The sequence below is a fragment of the Simochromis diagramma genome, unplaced genomic scaffold (genome assembly GCF_900408965.1).
Source record: "Simochromis diagramma unplaced genomic scaffold, fSimDia1.1 OVJJ01000611.1, whole genome shotgun sequence".
Classification (NCBI taxonomy): Eukaryota; Metazoa; Chordata; class Actinopteri; order Cichliformes; family Cichlidae; genus Simochromis; species Simochromis diagramma.
Window position 1 is genome coordinate 1,825,003 of NW_024387175.1, and position 6,289 is coordinate 1,831,291.

Genomic DNA, 6,289 nt, shown 5'->3' on the forward strand with positions numbered 1-6,289 from the left:
GCTGCATATGTAAAAAGAAAAAAAAAGCAACACGATGAAACACCAACATTATGAAGTGAGTGTGAGAGAGAGATTTTTTTAATGTCCCAGGCTGTCTGTGCCCTGGTCTAACTAACCCATTTATGGCCACCTGCAACCTATCCTGCCAAATGGACCAGTGCCAGGTACAGTAGTACAGTCAGTCTACATGGCCTTTATTGTGTGTGACAGACATGAAATGAAAGAGATAAAAGGAGGCATCCTGAGCAGAGAGGGAAAACAGTCACAGACATGTTGATATTAAATTATAATCACTGTGTCCTCGTTCCTTCTGCCTCACCAACTCTCACACACACAAACTCTCCTTCTTGTTAAAGGCCGGTGTTGAACGTCATTCCAATCAGCATCAGCTGAAGTACTAGGTTAATCCTCACGGCATGCAAACCACACACAGGCGTGCAAACACACACACTGTTGAAGACATGCGAGGCAGTAATGAGACCGGTTGTGCGATGACCATTCCTGTATGGTTCAGCGATGGGCTAATTCTTCCTGTCAGACACAAACGGCTGTATGTGGAAACTATCATAAGACTAATTTTGATGTCAGGACTTTTAAGCCTGGGTGCACAGGTTCATAAGTTCACAGGCTTGCTTTGTAACACACCGTACGAGAAGAAAACTTTCGAGAGAGGCAACAGGTTGCAAAAGAGGAACGCACTGACATCAAATGGCCATTAACCTCAACAGCGCAAAAACAGAAAGTTAAAAAAAAACACCTTAGATTACTTGTTTAGAGGTAGGCTGTTAGCTCATGTCTTTACAAAGAAACCTAGAAGACACTGTAGAAAATGTAGAGCAAACAAAAAGAGAAATGTCCTGACATGAACTACAGCTTTTAGGATAAAAGCAGCTCCTCACTTCACTTCACACAAACTCGCTGGTTTATTTAATTCATTCCATTTATCATATACTGTTTATGGTAAATTGACTGGTACTAATATAGTTAAAGCTTTTCTGCTTAACCATTTAAGTACATGTCTTATAGTACTTACTGGTACGTCTGAAGGACTGGTTTTATGTACATACCAGTCCATTTAACACTAATGGTAAGTGGAATACACCACTCTGTATTGAAAGTACTCGGGCAGGTCCATTTACCATTAATAGTAAATATTCTGATGCTTATATAATAAGAGTTTTTCTACAAAAACTATACAAATACCAGTCTTATAGTACTTGTATGCACTCTGACTGCCATTACACACTGGGGTGTTTTTCCTGGAGTCATTGTCAGACCCTACACTGGTGCAAAGGACTAGCCTGCCATTTTTTCACTTTGATTTTCAGGGTGTCTTTGAATTCAGCTCTCTGTAGGGTGATAATTTTCATTTCCAATAAATGATGAGACATGCTCTCATGCCTGAAACATTACCCAGTTGATATCAGTATAGATAACCAGCATGATTTCTTTCCCACATTCAGACTCGATGTGTTCCTTTCACTTTTTTGAGCAGTGTGTCTAAGTAATCGTGCATTTACTGTTAAAGGTAAATGGACTGGTACTTAGAGTTGGAGCGTTTCTTCTCTGAGCATTCAAAGGATGCTGTAGCCTATCACGCACTCTCATACCAGCATTTTTTCTCTATATCTAAGCGCTTGAGCAAACATATCCGATGCTGCTTCTGGGCTTCACTATTTTGCCCACGGATACTTCAACACGCTGGAGTAGGGAATAGATCCACCACTGAGACACACAGGTGTGTTACTTATCAACAAGCTATGACGTCAGAGATATCTACAGTGCGTTTCCTGCTAATAAAATCCACCCAACTCGACAACAGTAACACTTTCGCTGTAATACATGAAAGGAGGAAATAACTAACACTGAGTTCAAAAGTTGAAAGCAATGGCCAAGTTTGCAAACGAACCCTCTTGTGACCCCTCTGAAATACTCAGCTGGTTTATGTGTCGCAACAATAAACTACAGTTTTAGCGCTTAATTTACTGCGGTCATTTGACTAGTTCACACAAGAACAATAACAGCTAGCTCGTTAGCATAGGTGTGACAATATAAGCTATAAGATAATAAAAAAAAAATCCGCCTTTGGATTATAACCCACTATTATAAACGCAAAGTCTACATTGAAAATTACACAAACCTTAATTTGTCTTCATAAAACTGTTGTGCTGAGTGTTGAAATCTTTTACTATCAATATCTCCCATCAAAAGCTACAGTACTCTTCTCCAGGAGATAAAACAAGTTACCTGTTGAACCTTGAAGCCTGCTGATTCGTGATAGGCTGTTTGATGTCCCGACGCCCAGATTAACCAATGAAAAATGCTTCACTTTAAAACAAAATTAAAAAAAACAAAACACTTTGGTACAAGGGGGTCTATTTACTGTCACACTTAACCACTTCTTCTTTCTCACGAAAAATCAGTTCTGCATTCAAATACCTCTGCATAGGGTACTGCAATAATGTAATGCAGGCCCGCTGCATGTATAAATGTGTCGTAGGCCAGAAAATGTCATTGGAAATGTAATCCAGACACTGACTGATAGAAAATAATGATTTCTAATGCCAGTTCTGTCTTTCCAGCTTCAGTTCTGTGAAACACAGAGACGAATCGCTATAATAATAATTACTCTGCCCTCCCCTCGTGAACATATTGTGAAACCAGGAGATTTACCAGCTAAGATTTACACACCTCTCTAAATTAAACCCAGATAAAATGCCATTCCTCTGAGGGGTGATTTCTAGGGAAAAATGTGCTGGGCCATTCGCTGACTGTTATAAACAGGCAGCAGTTAAATCCTACATGATATATCTAGCTCCTGTAGTGTACAGATTTCAAAAACTACTCAGATGTTGCCATAATTCACATCTGACTTAATGGTGGTGTGTGTGTGTGTGTGTGTGTGTGTGTGTCAAGTCAACCTGCAGGCATCTGGCAGAAATGACTGAGACAGATGGAAGAAAACTGAGGGGGGTAAGTAGAAGTGAAATAGTTATAAAGAAATATAATCTGCAGGTGAAGGCCAGAAAAAATGGAGTGCCAGACACAGGACAGGGCGGGGGGCAAGGGGTGGGTGGAATAAAACTATTAGAAGTGAAAATAAATTAAAGAAATGTAAACTGATCGGTGGGAGGATGTAGGAGTAACAGTTCACGCTTAACCTTTGTGTGAATATTTCAAGGATTGTTATTCTTCTGCTCATTTGTCTCCAGTGAGCAGTGCAGTGTGACAGGGAAAAATGCAGAAGTGGCAACAGCTAGAGTTATTGACCCTGCAGCAAAAATAAAAGGCTTCATCCGAACCAGACATGCATCACAGTAAATACACTCATGTACCAGTTACGCACCTTCAGTCAGTCTGTGTTCTCCATCCCAGCAGTTTTTCCTTGGACCCGTTGTTCAAACAGTTTGGTTTATCAGTGATCTAGATTAGGAAATCCTACATTGTGCAATCTAAGACTAGCTAATGCGTCTTACTTATCTGCAGTTTGGGGTTTTTTTTTTTCCATCCTGGATGAAATCACCCTGATCCAGATGCAAACTTTTCACAATTACCAGTTTTATAAATAAGACATTATTGCCCAGTGTCTGAGAACTGCAGATATAGAGTAATATCCAGCATGCAGCATTGGAACTTCAAGAACTAAATACAAGTAAATATACATTCTGGATCATAGAAAGTGTTTGGTATCTTATAAAAAACAAGAAAAACATGTTAAATGTTATTTTGAAGCTCTGATTTGAGGAGCCCGATATTCAGTAAGGTTTGGGTTGCTATAGATCTTCCCTTCTCCTCACAAAGTGTATAAAGCTCCTAAGAGCCTGATGTTTTTCTACAGTGCCACTTAAACGGTGACTCAAATCAGTGTAAATTACACATTTGTTTTACTACATCTCCTTCAGGAAGTGCACTCTGAATTCAGTTTTCTGCTTGGATGAGGATAACCATCATGCTAACAGTATGTTGCAGATATTAACAAAAACTGCTTTGCATAATGAAATTCATTTCAGAATCTTCTCTTTCAAAAACACCCAAAAGAGTCTTTCAGGAACCAGGAGGGTATTGATGTTGATTTGTTTTTTAGCTTTAGCCAAACTGCTGAGGACGACAAGTAGTAACCCCTGTGACACACCAACTGCTGCGAGGTCAGAGGTCCTCCTTACCTTGACAGGAGTGTTTTAAAGCAGGAAGAGCAGAGAGCACAGAGGAAGTGGCTGGATTTTTATGTGGATCTTTAACCCAAGTATCCTGTGTGGGAATAAGTATACATTTTGCTAGCTTAGCTTTTTTACTTTTACATGTATATGCAGTCAGGGTGGATACAGACAGAAGGTATGATAGGAAATCATTATTACACATTCACAGTCACAGCTGGGTCCATATTTATTTGGATGCAGACATTTTTGGTTGTTTCAGCTGTTAACTACCACATACTCAAGTTTGTATTTATGCTCTTTATGTAACTAAGTCACTGAGCTTCAGTTTGAAGCTACTCATGTAAAATTGAAGGTAAGTTTTTGAAAGGACAGCTCTTTAATATATTTCAGCCTCCTTTAAAGGGACCAAAGGCAGTCAGACAATCAACTCAAAAGCTATTTTTTGGACTGGGACTGGCTATTCTTTTGTCATTTCTTATTAAATTAAATGTAGTACAAAGTCTAGAGTTGATTTCCAGTGTGGCATTTAAAAGCCGATTCTGTAAACCCACACACAACATGTGGTCAACGTGGAAGTGAAACACACCACCCTTAGGCTGTAAAAAGCAAAACAAGATAGCAGGAACAAATCCACCATTTTTTAAAGGATAAACTACACTGGTGAATTGGATATATATGTATAAACAAATAAGGGGGTTTGGCCATAAAGGGTAGATTTTATGAGAGCAGGTACAGATGGTTCAGCACAAAGTGCAAATCAACTATCAGCCTCAAGAAGAAAAAGGGCACAACAGGCATTGCAACAAAAGGAAACAAACCTGCAGAAAAGCTGTGGAACAGCACTGTTTTGACACATGGAACTAAGCTCAACCAGCACCAGCTTGGCGGAGAGGAAAAAAAAAAAGAAAAGAAAGGAGGCGGCTAAAGATCAGCAAAAGTGCTTTTTGTGCAAAACAAAAAAAGGAGAAAATCCCCAACAAAAAAAACCCCCCAAACTGCAGACAGCTAGTGATGTGCGATACTGCAAATCTTCCTATCATTCAGCTGGCAAGTAAACACAGGGCCAGACACAGACGCTATTAACTTATAAAAGCAGGTTATTTGGGAGAGGACGGCGTCTCATGATTTATGAGATGACTAATCATCAATGTAGCTATTGTGCACCTTTTAATGACTCCTGGATAACTGGGATTTTTATTTTCCACTATAATTAGTTAACACAACAAAATGCAGCTTTCAAATGTAATTGCATTTTTGAACTGGGTTTTTTGGAGACCTGGAATGTAAATGCACCTCTAAAGCACTTTGTGTTGACTTTGTTTAAATGTGCTGTAGGCTATAAATAAAATAGACGTGACAGTCAATACAAAACATTTCAGACATTTTTCACAGTGCATGTTTGGAGGTACGTTTCTTCATTCCTACAATTAATTAATTTAACACAATTCAGTGGGCTACATACTGAACTTAGAAACAAAGCATGGTTCCTATTGTCTGTCCTGCTTGTATTGATCCAATACCAATACTGGTGTTGACGTTGATCTACCCACCTCTACAGATGGCTGCAGCAAAGCCCTGGTGAAGCATGGCAAAGGAGGACACCTGCTCTTTTGGTATGTCCGTGGGTTTTTCTTCCAGCAAAGGATTTTCCAAGTGTTACAAATTAACATTTTTGGTTATCAGTTAATTCTCTGTCCCTTAAAAAAAAAAAAAAAAAAAAAAAAGGAATTTCACATCGAGTTGGCTGTACTTCTCAAAGGGTTAATACAACATTTTTGTTCAGTCTCTCAAACTTCAACTGCATCTGAAAACTGCATCGCTGTCCAAAAAAAATCTGGACTGCTGTTTGCTATTCAGGGGCTGGTTTACACTGTGCTGATTGCAGGGACGGGAGGTTATGATATGATTGCGTTACTAGTGTGTTACTTCCAGCACTTAACTATGAACTGCTGTTTTGTCCTGGTGAAACACATGCACACAAAAATGGAATACATAAACTTCAATTAAAAACATTCAAACAACTTAACGGCCATGTACAATATTTGTCAGCAGCTAATCAACTAATTAAGTCCAGAGCTGAGATTGCAGATACATGCAGTGTGTAAGCAACAGAATAAACCTCCAGCAGTCTG